Source organism: Lissotriton helveticus, chromosome 4_1 (assembly GCF_964261635.1).
Source record: "Lissotriton helveticus chromosome 4_1, aLisHel1.1, whole genome shotgun sequence".
Taxonomy (NCBI): domain Eukaryota; kingdom Metazoa; phylum Chordata; class Amphibia; order Caudata; family Salamandridae; genus Lissotriton; species Lissotriton helveticus.
The window spans coordinates 1,659,365,395-1,659,380,134 of record NC_136063.1 but is presented as its reverse complement, the minus strand read 5'-3'; the positions used below and the strand labels follow the sequence as shown (position 1 = coordinate 1,659,380,134).

Below are 14,740 nucleotides of genomic sequence, written 5' to 3'. Positions count from 1 at the left end.
CTATGAAGTGATCAGTAGAAGTGAACAGGTTTTTTACCTGTGTAACTGGAGGGAGGCCTACGGGCCCATTCATATAAAGTTCTGTTGCAGTGTGTTTAACTCCCCCGTCAAGTTAGTATGTAGTGGTGTGCAGGGTGTGTGCGTTATATGCACCTGCTGGCTGAATGTGTGCCCGCGAATGGTACAGTACATGGAAGATTCTGGGTTCCATTTCCCCACTCCTGGACTAGAACCCTGAGAGTTCTGCTTTTTTTGTGTTGCTGGTCCAAGCACAAGCATTCTTGGTTCCATTGCCTGAACTGTGATTTCAGTCCAGATGGCTCTTGCGGACGCTGCCTTTAAGCTATAACTTGTACCACCCAGATGAGGAGTCTATGCGTCCTTCCTATTGCAATTGCTAGAGCGTTTCCCTTGTCGGCCATGTGTTGCTTAGAACCTGTTTCAGGGAGGCCTTTCTCCATTCCCTTCACTCAGTAATTTAGATTTTCTTTCTGGAATTCTAGATCCCTTTTGATTTGGTTGTCGGATTGGAGAGTGTTATATTTCTACTTTGCAACTGTTAGTCCCGATGACGGTGTAAGAAGAATTGCTTATGGTCCACCTAAAAGTATTTAAACGTTTTTAATTTGCGTATTGATGATGGCCATCAAAAGGGGAAGATTATATATCGCCTCCGGAGTGCTAGGACTCTGATACACAACATGGGCCTGTTTTTAATGTATGGACTATTAGTTTCTTGATCATGTTTCTGTTGGTGGGGGGTTGTTTCCATAATGAATGGCAGAATCACTAAATATCAATTGAACCAAGTTGTTTTTGGTTACTCTTTTTGGCAAATAATTATGGGTTTGTTTTGTTGTATTGATTGAAGAATATTTGCTAATAAACAATTATGCAATATTATTTGAACTGTAATTATTTAAACGAAGTTGTGCACTTGGAAGAGGGTGTCTTTTATTGTATAGGTTGAGTGGGTACTCTTAGGCTCTAATAAAAAACTACACCCTTCTGTTGTGTGTGTTCCATTTCGGAAGACCATGGGCTAAATAGAAACGCATATCCACAAATTACTAAAAATCGAAAGACTGAGTGACAATTCACCAGACTACAAATCTGTCAACGTGAGAAATACTTGCCATAATATTCCATAGCATCCACTTGTTTCCACTTGCCACTTTTCTAGCTCCATATGCCTCTCTGACAACCTCTCAGCATATGCACCTCAACTGCCTTTGATAAAGCCCTTAAGGCACCTAGCTGTGTAGGATGATAATTGTAGTGTTCCCCTTTCTGTCCCTTTAAGAATTGTTATGTGCTGTCTTGGTTCTACATTCTATATGTGGGAGTTGGGCAGTGTAAGCCTGTCTCCTGAAGACTGTGGATGTTCAAGCTGTTCTTCCTCATTAAACCTTCTATCGACAACCACATCTGTTTCCTGAATTACTACATAATTTTGGCAACGTTTTGGGATGAGAACATCTTCAATTTCTAAAATAAAGAAGAAAAGTGGATACTGGAGGAAAAGGAAGTTTTTGAAACAGCGTTCACGTATACTTGAAGGTATTTTATTTAGTGTATATTGATTGCACCTGCGCCTATTTATCTTTAATTTGAGTGCTCTGATTGCACCAGCGGCTGTATTTTTATTTTTTCCTGGACTTTTTCCCTCTATTCGCACTAATTTTAATGACTTTCGTTTCAAAACGTCTTTCACTTTTCTACAATTTTGCTTCTATGTACTGAAACTATTTCCAACTTTCCATATTGCATCGTTTTATGTAATTTTGGAAATAACTTTACCTTTGCTGAGTACTCTCTCTCGTGTACTGTATTTGTATTTGAATTTGAATCTGGCAGTTGTTTTGCCGGCACGCTCGGAGTTTTCATCTTGTCCTCCGTCATCAGATTCTCGAGCCGAGTGCACGGAGAGAGGAATATTTACCTCGTCATCACGCATCACGCTACGTCTTTCGTCATAGCGTGACTCCATTTTGTATCTCCCTGGCAACGCTAGTGTACACAGCAACTACTCCTTCCAACGCCGATGCGCGCGACAACAACGCTTTTCAACGCCGATGCGCACGGCAATAGTTTCCTGAACTTTCTTTCATTAATTACACAATTTGAGAGTCAATACGCATGGCATTTCACCGGTGATTAATTATTCTACTGCATTTTACTTCCTCAAGATGGACATCACTAGACATCGGTGAGTACTTTTATTATGTTAGTTTGTTTTGTCTTTATTATTCCACACTTGTCTATAATGAAATGTACTTTTTCTAAGTTTCTATCTTAATATTTTACATTGTTTGCTTTGTGTTATTTATTAAGCATTTGCTTTACACCATGTCCTCCATGATGGCTAACAATATTGCTTCTCCAGCACATTTTCTTCCTGTAGCTGGTGATCCCAAAATGGAATGGGATTTATGGTTTCCCACATTTTTAGCTTTTGTTGATGTTGTGGAGGAAGACGGTTGTTCTCCTAAAAGAAAGTTAGCATTATTAAAAAATTGTTTGGGTGGTGCTGGTCTCAAAGAATTAGAAAATGTACCTCCTATTGAGGGTGCAGGTGATATAAATGTATTTGATGTTGTGGTTAAACAACAAAGTGCTAGATTTGGAAGGAAAATAAATACAGTCATGGAACGTTTTAAATTCTATTCCCGTGCACAAAAAGAAGATGAATCAATTGAGAACTATGTTGCTGCTTTGCGAACTCTTGCTGGTTCTTGTGCCTTTGAGACAATCAATTTTGAACAAGTTCTCAGAGATCAAATTATGATGAGAACTAAGAGTAAGAAAATACAGGAGCGTCTATGGATGGGAACTGAAACTACCCTTAAAGCTGTGTTAAATATTGGTAAAGGCATCGAACAGTCTGAATTATTTGTAAGTGAGATCAGAGGTCAAGAAAATAAAAACAAAGTTGTGATTCCTGAAGTTTCTATAGTGAAGGAATCTTCCAATTTTAAAAAAAACGCAGTTTGTTCCTAATAAACCGCAGTTTTTTCCTAATAAGCAAAAAGAGAATTTTAGAAGAGACTTTAAACCTTTTGATAGGAGAAACCAAATTGTTTGTTACAGATGTGAAGGTGTCGATCATGTAGGGAGCTACACAGGTTGTCCTGCTTGGAACAAAATATGCGTTAAATGTAAACGTTCAGGCCATTTTAGTAAAATGTGTAGGTCTACTCAAAAAGTGAATTTATTGACAGATGAAGAATCTGATGTTATTGATGGTCTTGGAATCAATAGTTTGTTGTGTGTTGGTGACACCAAATGTAAAGGGTTTCCTAGAGATATAATCTTGATCGATGGCAATGACGTTTCCATGCTCATTGATTCTTGTGCATGGTACAGTATAGTAGGCATGGACATTTTCAAAATTTTTTGGGGGTTCTGTGAAATTATCACCACCAGATGTACAACCCGGTGGTTACACTAGTCATAAAATTGATTTGGTTGGTTTTATGTGGGCTAACATCACTTTCAAGGGCAGGAGTATTAAAGGTAAAATTCATGTTGCGACTAGTGGTGCTTCCATTCTCAGTTGGCCTCATCAGCATGAATTAGGTATTAAACTTGACCCCAATGCTTCGCATCCTGTGTATGTTATATCTCCTGAGGCTGATGAGTTTACCAAGTTTATAAAGGAAAAATTTCCTGCTATTTTCACAGACAAGTTAGGTGAATTTGAGAATTTCAAACATCGCATTATTCTCAAGGAAGGAGGTATTCCTGTGAGGCACAGAGTTAGAAATGTACCACTAGCATATCGTGACAAACTGAAAGCAATTCTATCTGCTCTTGTAGACAGAAAGATAGTGGAACCTGTCGAATCCTCTCCATGGGTTTCGCCAGTAGTTTTATCCATTAAAAGCAATGGCGAACTTCGGCTATGTGTCGACCTTCGGAGCTTAAACCAAGAGATTTGGGTTGATAGGCATCCGCTACCCAATATACATGAATTGATTTCTACTCTCTCAGGTGCGAGTGTGTTCTCTACTGTAGACTTGGCAAGTGCTTACCACCAGGTACTTTTACATGAAGAGTCTAAGTTTTTGACTACCTTTACAACACCAGAAGGTATGCTTCGATTTTGTCGCATGCCTTTTGGTTTAGCCAGTGCAGCATTAGTCTTTCAAAGACTCATAAAAGAAGTCTTCGAAGGTTGTGAGGGGGCCATAGCTTTTCAGGACGATATTTTGATTTTTGGGAAGAATTTCGAAGATCATGACAGAAATCTAAACTCTGTATTAAAACAAATTCAAGACAAAGGTCTAACTTTGAAATTCTCAAAGTGCAAGTTTAGACAGAGTAAAGTGGAATATCTTGGACACGAAATTTCTTCCCAAGGTACTAAGCCAAAGGTTAATCATATCCAAATTATACTTAACGTTCCTGCACCTTCTAGTAAAGAACAACTTGTGTCTTTCTTAGGACTTACTGAATTTTACAGTAAATTTGTACAGGATTATTCATCAACGGTACATTCATTGAGGTTGCTGTTAAAAAACAGATGCAACGTTTTTATGGACTGTTGAACAACAATTTGCTTTTGGTCTACTGAAAAAGGAGATTCTCAACGCTCCATTTTTAAGACCTTTTGAGTTGGGTAAAGAATGTATTGTATGTGTGGATGCAAGCAATGTGGGTTTAGGTTCTGTATTAATGCAAAAGAATAGAGGGGAGGAGTATGTTGTCTCCTATGCCTCGAGGACTCTCCATGGTGCGGAGTACAATTATTCCACTATTGAGAAGGAATTTTTGGCTTGCACTTGGGCTGTTGAACATTTCAGACAGTTTCTTTGGGGAACTAAGTTGCATTTACGTACCGACCACAAGCCTTTAATCAACATGCTTGCGGCTGGTGGTGGGAGGACTTTGACAGCACGTTTGGCATGTTTGGCTGCGAAGCTGCAGGAATTCCAGTGTGTAGTGGAGTATGTCCCTAGCCGTTTGAATGTACATGCCGATTGCATGTCTAGATTGCCTTTAGATTCGCAAGTTTCCTGTATTCATAGTGATTGTGATGTTCTGTTTTCCATTGGGGATGTCAATGGTGAAGGTAGCAACAAGTTGTCTGGTACCATTGCAGAAATTGAATGGAGAAATGCCATGTACAAGGACTCTGGTTTGTCTAATGTAGTGTCTTATTTACAACATGGGTGGCCTGAGGAACGCAAATTGTCTGGCGATGTTTTATCTTTTTATAAGATAAAGGATGAAATCATGTTTGATCAAGGTTTTGTAACTAGAGGAGATAAAATAGTTCCTCCTTGTGATTTAAGGAAGAAAATTATCTCAATGGCTCATGAAGGTCACATGGGTATGTCCTGTACCAAAAGGCGTATTCGTGAATTCTACTGGTGGCCAGGTATTGATAATATGATTGATAAATGGGTCAGTTCTTGCTTGCCTGTTTGAGCGATAAATATGTGAAACCTTTAGCCGATAAAATAGGACTTTTAGCATAATGCATAAAGGGTTCCAGAGGATGACAATTCCAAACAAAACGTTGCCCCCACCCATCTCCACCCATTCAAAGTCTGGAGGGCATTGTCCGAGGGCTGCAGCACAAGCTGCAATGGAAAATGTACACTTTAAAAACATCCCTGCTACGTATGGTGGGCACCATGCTGTGTCTGCGAAATGATACAGAGATGGTGCCCCCCAGGCTGCATAGAAAAGGGTCAGTAGAAAAAGGGGGCCCGATGGGGGCCGCCAAAAACACTTTCCGCCTGCCTTTTCATGTTGGGCGAACCGCCATGAAAGGGCAGGCGGAAAGGGACATTGTAATCCTACGGCAGTGCCTGAGCAGGCAATGCCCCAGTTGTAGGGATTAAAGGGCTCCTTGATCTATAAGACAGCGTCAGACAATCCCTCACCCTGCTGCCTCCAACCGGATGCATTGTAATGTGGCGGTCGCACAGCAGCAGCAGATGGCGGTCAGAGCGCTTCCAATGAGCCATCGGGTCCAGTCCAACCACCATCAGAATGACCCCTTTATAATTAACATTTATTGCAATAATTTGAAAAGCACAACTGGATAAAAGTTGTTTTCTACTTTTCTTAGGAAGCGGCCTCCTTCATCAATAACATTATTTAGCGCCTCTATATAAAGGTTTCTCAGGAGAGGTCGTCTATTGACTCCATACCTGAAAGTGAGGATGCTTTAGGATGAAATAGGACTTTTAGCACCAACCCAACTCCACCCATTCAAAGTCTGGAGGCATTGTCTGACGTGGCTTGTGCTGTGGGCTGCAGCACAAGCCACAATCAAAAATATACACATCCCTGCACTATGTGGCAGGCACCATAGGCACCAAAGGCACCATAGTGCATAGCATAATAATAATATCATTAAGAGGCAGCCATTTGCCTTGCAATCATGTTTGGATGTCTCTAAGGCAAACTTGTCATTTATCCTACTGATCAGGAGATCTGTTCAAATTGACGACTGGGTGTCCAAGTATGGTTGAAAGCACGATCCCCAGGCAGTGTGAAAGGTAAGGATGGGTATATGTGGAGGTTAAACTGAAAGCGTGACAGGGTTAAGCCCTTTGACTATTTGAGCATAATCAGGATTAAAGTTTATGGAGTATGCTTACTTGAAAGTGTACATACGAACTATGAAGCAAAGCAATGAATAAAAGCTAGCCATTCTCTCAACAGACTGCCTGAAACAACTGAGGCAAGGCTTTAGCAGTGACGGACCAACTGGGGAGGTATTTGGGTACAACGTAATACCCATAAAGATTTGTTAATTTCAAGTATTTAAACCAGCTATGACAATTGCTTTAGGGAATTTTGATGGTTCTCTGATGATGTGGAGGGAGTTAATTGCTAGTGGGGTACTATAGGAGGGTTTGGGATCACTATGAGGGCACTCCTTCAGCTGTAGATCACAGAGCACTCACCCAGCTATTGTAGATGCTCCTTATGGGAGTCTTGACACTCAGTGAACAGCTGACCAAATAATACCACTGCACCTTTTGGAGGGTTAACAAAGCATTCCTTAGCTTTGAATCCTATGCTCACATGACTCTTCCCCATAATGCAGCGGTTTATATTGTGTTGTAAAATGATCATCGCATTGGACAAATGGAATAGAGATTCCGGCTTGGTAGATATTTTTTGACCAAGGTAGATATTCAACAATAAGGAATATTCCAGAAATTTGACCTTGGTTTCTATAAGGAGTTAGTATGATGGTAAGAGGTCGGGTTTGGTGGTCCCACTTCTTGCAGCTGAAGGCTAGCCCTGCTGCACATTTCTGTGTACATTCCTATCCACCAGTTTTATGTGCAGGCTGGTGCCCAGAATATCAAATTAGACCAACCAAGTTATCATTAGTGGTCCTGGCTCAATACATCTCAAAAGCAAGCTAACAGGGCAGTGAATGCAATATACAGTGCAGTTTAACAATGTGGGCAAGGATTGGGGATGAGCTTTTGTTGATTTCTGTGAGAAAGCAAGGGACTTTAAGATAGGAAGAACACAAAAGGCACTAGTAGGACAAAATTCTATTTGCTTCATTTTAACAAAGAATGGAGCAGTACCTTACAGAGCGAGATAAGTAATTCAAAGTGCTTTGAATTTAATACGGTCCTAACTTGCAACTAATAGTGCTTGTAATTGGTTTTCCTAGTCAGTTGTCTGAACAGAAAGAAGTAGGAAAGCAGTTGCATTCTGCAGGACGTAAAGGCTATATAATAGAAAGAAAAAGTCCCAGATGTAGGGCATTCCCATAATCTTGAGGTGAAACTATTACGGCCACAACATTGGAATGTTTGCAAGGAGGAGAATGGAATGCCTGCATCAGTTGCTTCAGTCAAACAGCCTGACGAAGCCAAGAAGCATTTTCTGCATTTTAGTGGTTGGGGGGAAAGCATGCTTTCAATCCAGATTGAAAAAATGTGGAGCTGTGATAGGTTAGGTTTTATCGTGGCTTGCCAAAAGCTTGGAAACTAACCTGAATATATGCCACACAAAATGAACCTGAGCCAACGGATTTCTACCCACTACAATGCACTATTCTAAAGAATGTGTGGCTGCCTCACAATCATTCAAGACCTGAGTTTTTTTTATTTACATATAAAAGTTGAGACTAGATGACAGGATAATATCACAACTCAAAAGTACAGAAGTCTGTATCTCTAATTCTGCGCACAAATGTACTAAAGGGCGTTTTACTGACAGATTTAGTGATAAGAAGGGCTTTAATCCGGATTAAAGACCTGGGCCCCTTTTTAGGCCACACTATCACAGAAACATGATGCTAACTTCTGAGACATGGATAGGGACAACCATTTTCCTTTGTGCAGTTTAATCTTGCGCAAGCAGGCCACTAATAAATGCTATCACCCACAATTACCCAATTCTTACTATAGATTTTTGTGTGTACATAACCCCTCTATGCAGGAGCATTCTGGACTTGCGTCCCAAAGGAGGAGCGGCCCAATGATAAAGCCTGTCGCCTTGCATTGATGAGGACAAGGAGTCCATTTAAATGAAAGACGGACACAAAACCTAATAATGTTTTTTGTGAAAAATAAACCTCTCTCTTCAGAAATCTGGTCCTTTTTAATCTGTAGCAAAACTAGGGATGTAGGTTATTCTTCTGGATAAAGATGCATATGCAAAAGTGGCTAAGCATAAATACTGAAAAGGCTGGTCAATAGTGACTAGTGTTGGGGAACCACAAGCAACTCTCCCTTTCTTCCAGAAAAACATCTCATCTAATGGCAGTTAAACAAATAAGATTAAGACAAAGATAAAATACAATCTTTCACTTCAAAGTTTTGCAGATGTTACTAAACAAAACATGGCCATGGTCATAGACCCCCGGAAGAAAAGCTTCTAAAAAGTTTCTAGGTCAGAAGGTAAAAACTTTGACTGAGGTTTACCACGAGGGGTAGCCGACCCGGGGCTCCATCGCGGTCGGCCTGAAACTTTGGCTTTGAACCGGTCTATTGCGAACGATGTCCCGATAAGGCGCGTTACATTTCTATGTGCTAAATAATGCTAAATCTTTAAAAATTCATATGTCTGGTTCCCTACATTGGATTTTTTTTCATTTTGGTGTCATTTGAAAGATAACAATATTTCCCATTTTTATAAATTGGTGTTGGAGTTATATTGTGCATTGTGTCTTAATTATTTACTGAATTTGTGTTTTTAAATGCTTTACATACCTGTCTTTGAAGTTAAGCCTGCCTGCTCGCAGCCAAGCTATCAAGGGTTGAGCATAGGAATAATTTTCTAAGACCTATTCTGAGCCATATACTGTGTTAGTGGCCTTATTGCCAGTGGTAGATAAACATTTGCCCCTACTAATAATCCACTTTCCAACATTTTGTGCTCAGCGGTTGAGATGAGGACTAGTGTTTAAAAAGTACACCTTTCAGTAAATGAATTAAGAATGTAAAAATCCTCTAAATGCCATAGAACAAATCTTTTGAGTTCTTTTGGAATTTGGACTAAACGGTTTTTAATCCATTGTTTTGATTTTTCCAAATTGTTCAAAGTCTGTTGTGCCTAGTTGTTGTGACCCAAAATTAGGGAACCATGGTGCTGGACCTGGCTAAACTGTCCCAGTTCGGGGAGGCTGATCTTAGGGTACAGTCTAGGCTTAGGGGGCTGCCTGCTTCCAACAAGATTAAGAAGGCAGGGTTGCTTAAGTCCCTAAAGGTCTAGGCTGGGGTAGATGGGGAGATTCAAGGGGGGATTCCCCCCCAATCCCACCCAAGAGGGGGGTGAGGATGATGCTTCTTGCATGTTCTCTAGTGTTAGCCATATGATTCCAGATGGTGTTGGGGGGGGGTCTCTTACTCCAGAAACACAACTGTCCCTTGCAGAGAGACAGCTTAAGGCACAATTAGCTTTGATAGCTTTGGAGCAGAGGAAACTGGAACTGGCTGAGAAGAAGTGGGGGAGGAAACTGGAATTGCCTGAAAAGAAGTGGGGAAGGGAGGAGGCGTTCAAAAGAAATGGTGGCAGTGAAAATGTTGAAGATTTTGAGATGTCCAGGGGTGGTAAATTTGATCACAAAAATCCCAAGGGTATTGTGCTCATGTACACCAAGGGGGATGACATTGACAAGTGGCTAGCAGCTGTTGAGAGGGCTCCTAAAATGAGTAGGGTCCACTCCAAGTATTGGGGTGCACTCCTGTGGGAGTTGATTCCAGTAGCTGGGAGGGATAGGCTCCTGACCCTGAGGGGGTAGGATGCAGAATCATACCAGCAGATGAAGGCATTCTTAGTCAAGAGATTTGGTCTGACTCCAGAGCAGTACAGGGTGAAGTTTGGAGGCACCAAGAAAGTGAGTTCAAAGTCTTGGGTAGACTTTGTGGACGTTTCAGTGAAGGCATTGGAAGGCTGGATTGTTGGTAACACAGTCGACTCATATGAGGGTTTGTATAATTTGTGTTTGAAAGAACATATTTTGACTCTTCGTGCAGAAGAAAAGTTACGCCAGTATCTAGTGGACTCTAAGCTGACGGGCCCCTGGGAGAAGCAGCAGATGAGTGGGTGAGAACCTGGGTTTCCATTCCTCACCAGTGGGGTGACCAGAAGAAAGGAAGCAGGTCCCTCCCTAGGGGAAAGCCCAGGGAAAAGAAGTTCAAAACCAGAAGGAGTCCTCCAAAGACTCCCAAAATCCAGCACAAGGAGGGTGGGCCCGATCCAACCCAAATTCAAAGAGAGGGAGTATCAGGGAAAGAATGGTAGGTTCCCTCAGAGGTGGATATGTGCTTTGACTGTAACCAGCCAAGGGCACAAAAAGGGAGATGCGGTCTGCGCCAAGAAGCTCCCCCCCCACGCCGCCATCCACATGGATTGCCCGTATAAGTGTAGGGTGGAGAGTGGTGTCCCAGAGAGGGGCAAGTCAGGTGGTGGAAGCAACCTTAGTGTCCCTGGGTAGGAGGAATATTGCAACCCTTGGTGCCTTACCTCCAAACATGGGCAAGTACAGGCAGAGGCCTCAAGTGAATGGAATGGAGGTTGAGGCTATCAGAGACAAAGGGGCTTGTGCAACTATGGACCTGGATGAGCTGGTGCCTCCAGAGAGGTTTCTACCTGGTGAGTTTCACCAGGTGACCTATACAGACAGCACTGTCAAACTCCATCCTATGGCTGTAGTAGATTTGGAATGGGGAGGTGTGACAGGCCCTATGAAGGTAGCAGTGTCTAAGGTGCTCCCAGTCCAGTGTTTACTGGGCAATAAACATGAAGCTTCGGAGTAGTCAGAGATGGATGCTACCTGGTGAGTTTCACCAGGTGACCTATACAGACAGCACTGCCAAACTCCATCCTATGGCTGTAGTAGATTTGGAATGGGGAGGTGCGACAGGCCCTATGAAGGTAGCAGTGTCTAAGGTGCTCCCAATCCAGTGTTTACTGGGCAATAACCTTGAAGCTTCGGAGTAGTCAGAGATGGAGAGAGGACTCCATATGAACATTATGGAGCTCCCCGAAGGGTATGTGCTGTGCCCACGACAAAGACTAGCCTGAAGGGAGGGACTGGACACTTGGACCCTGGAAAAAAGGGCCAAACAGCCAAGGACAAGGGTACTGGGCCTGGTGAGCCAGCCCAAGGAACTCTAGAGGTGCAGGAAGAATCTAACCCTGATGGAGTGGTTCTGGTCTCCGAGGGAGGGACTCCAACCCTGTCAGATTTGGCAGAACTGACAGGAGCAGGTGGACTCTCCAGAGACGAATTCAGTATGGGACAATGAGACTGTCCCACCCTTGAGAGCTTGAGGCGGAAGGACTCTAAGCAAGAGGAGGGGGATGACCGTGGCTTTCACAGACTCTGCTGGGAAGATGGACTGCTTAATACTGAGGCCAGAAACCTCAAAGAAAGGGCGACCAGGAGGTTGGCGGTGCCCCAAAAGTACAGATAGTTCACCCTGACTTTGGATCCTGATATCCCTTTGGCAGGACATTTTTGGGCAGACAAAGACATGAAACCGGTTGGTGAACCATTTATATCTATATGTCTGAAAAGGTAAAGGAGGTTTGCAGCTCCTGTGTCACCTGCCAGGTCAGTGGCAAGGCAAGGGGCAAGCCAAAGGCTCCCCTAATACCACTGCCAGTGGTTGGGGTTCCTTTTGAAAGGGTGGGGAAGGACAGTGTTGGTCCCACCTACTGCATCAGGGAATAGGTAAATCTTAGTGGTAAAGGACCATGCCACTAGGTACCCTGAAGCAATCCCTCTTAGAACCATTGATGCTCCTGCGGTGGCTAGAGCATTGCAACAGAGTGGGTTTTCCGAAAGTGGTGGTGTCAGATAGGGGCACACAATTTCTATCCAGCTATCGGACTGATGTGTGGGCTGAGTGTGGTGTCAAGTACAAGTTCACCACTCCCTATCACCCACAAGCAAATGGTCTAGTTGAGAGATTCAACAAAACCCTGAAGGGCATGATAAATTGGTTGTGAGAGAAACTCAGAAGGAGATGGGATGTTCTCCTCCCATGCCAACTCTTCGCCTACAGGGAGGTGCCACAGAAAGGGGTTGGTTTCAGTCCCTCTGAGTTGTTGTGTTGACACCCAGTGAGGGGGCAATTGAGCCTGCTGAGAGAATCTTTAGAGAAGCTACTTAAAGAAGCAAAGGACAATGTGCTTGGCTATGTGTTGGGCCTGAGATCTAGAATGGCATAGTACATGTACAAGGCAAGCAGCATACTGGAGGCTAGCCAGGAGCTCATGAAGTACTGGTATGATCAGAAGGCTACTATGCCTGAGAATACTCCAGGACAATTGGCGTGGTGTTGGAGCCTGTGGCTCCCAGGGCCCTCCATGACAAGTGGAGTGGGAACTATCCAATCTCATCCAATCTTAGAAAAGAAGGGAGAGGTTACCAATTTGGTTGACCTTGGCACCCCCAGGAACCCTGCATAGGGTCCTGCATGGGAATAGACTGAAACCCCACCATGACAGGGCAGATATGACCATGTTACTGGTCACTGTTGAGGGAGTGAAGGAGGAACCTGAGCCAGTGCCCGAACTCCTCTCCACTAATGTGCAAGATGGGTTAGTGGAGGGGGTTGTACTCTCTCCCAAGTTGACAGACCAGCAGCACAGACACTGTAAGCAGGTGCTGGGGCAGTTTGCTGGCCTGTTCTCTTTGTCCCCAGGCATCACTGAGTGGTGTGTGCACCACATTAACAGTGGTGACAGCCTACCGGTAAAAAAATAAACTGCACAGGTTATCTGACCATGTCAGAGCCAGCATTAAAGCTGAGGCTGCTGAAGTGCTTGAATTGGGGGTAATTGAAATGTCTGAAAGTCCATGTGCCAGTCCAGTGGTGCTAGTGCCCAAACCTAATCCACAGGGGGGACTCAAGGAGCCAAGGTTCTGTGTGGACTACAGAGGATTGAATGCAATCACAAAGATAGACGCTCACCCTATACCAAGAGCGGATGAGCTCATTGACAGGCTGGGGGCTGCGAAGTACCGGAGTACTTTTGATTTGACTTCAGATTACTGGCAGATTTCCCTCACTGATGGAGCAAAGGAGAGATCAGCATTTTCCACACCAGAGGGACATTATCAGTTCAAGGTAATGCCCTTAGGCTTAAAGAACGCACCTGCCACCTTCTAAAGGTTGGTGAACAGGGTCTTGTCTGGGTTGGAACAGTTAAGTGCAGCTTATCCGGATGATATAGCTGTATATAGTTTTACATGTGGGGTATCACTTAAGCCACCTAGGAGAAGTGTTTCAGTCCATGCAGTAGGCAGGCCTGACTACTGAGGCCAGTAAGTGCCGAATAGGGCAGGGTTATGTGGTGTACCAGGGCCACCTGGTAGGTGGGGGCATGTACAGCCTCTCCAAGCTAAAATCGAAAGTATGTTGGATTGTACAGCTCCTGTTACCCAGACCCAGGTCAGGGCATTCTTGGTATTGACGGTATTATAAAAGGTTTGTTCAAAATTATGGGACCCTTATGGGGACCCTAACAGAATTCACTTCTAAGAAGAGGCCAAAAAAGGTTGATTGGACCCCAGATTGCCAGAAGGCTTTGATACTCTGAAAGCTGCTATGTGTTCAGCACCAGTGTTGCTGGCCCCCAACTACACAAAAAATGTATGGTTCAGACAGATGCTTCAGGACAAGGGATTGGGGCAGTGTTGTCACAGCTAAATGAAGCGGGCCTTGATCAGCCAGTTGCCTTTATTAGCAGGAGACATCTTCCCAGGGAGCAGAGATGGAGTGCCATTGAAAGAGCAAGGATTTTGCTGTGGTTTGGTTTCTGAAAAGTTGAGGCCATCATTGTTTGGGACTCACTTTTGTGTTCAAACTAACCACAGGCCTCTCAGGTGGCTCATGCAGGGGCGATAAGGTGGTCCATTTCCCTACAGGGAATGGTCTTTACAGTGGAACACAGACCTGGGGTTGCCCATGCCAATGCAGATGGATTTCCAGTTTTTCAACTTAGCTGATGAGGACTTCCAGAGTGTAGGTAAGTAACCCATCACCTTTCGTTTGGGGGGGGGGGGTATGTTGCAAAGTCATCATGTGCCCTGGGCACCACCCAACAATTTGCTGACTGGTACTAGTGGCAACTGACTCTGACTGACCCTGGGCTCTGCCTAAACAGGCCCAGAGGCAGTGCTATAATGAAAGAGACACTTAGAATACAGTGAAAACACCTACATACACCAGGGTACAGTATGGGTTGGGGTACCCCTGTGATGGGCACGGCCTACCTTATAAGGCCCTTGTAC

At 43.6% G+C, this 14,740-nt stretch overlaps 1 protein-coding gene across 1 annotated transcript in view; it reads right to left on the bottom strand.

The window, feature by feature from the left end:
* The window catches only part of FBXL2 (F-box and leucine rich repeat protein 2), a 477,680-nt gene that overhangs the window by 368,367 nt on the left and 94,573 nt on the right, over positions 1-14,740 (bottom strand). The window lies entirely within an intron of this gene.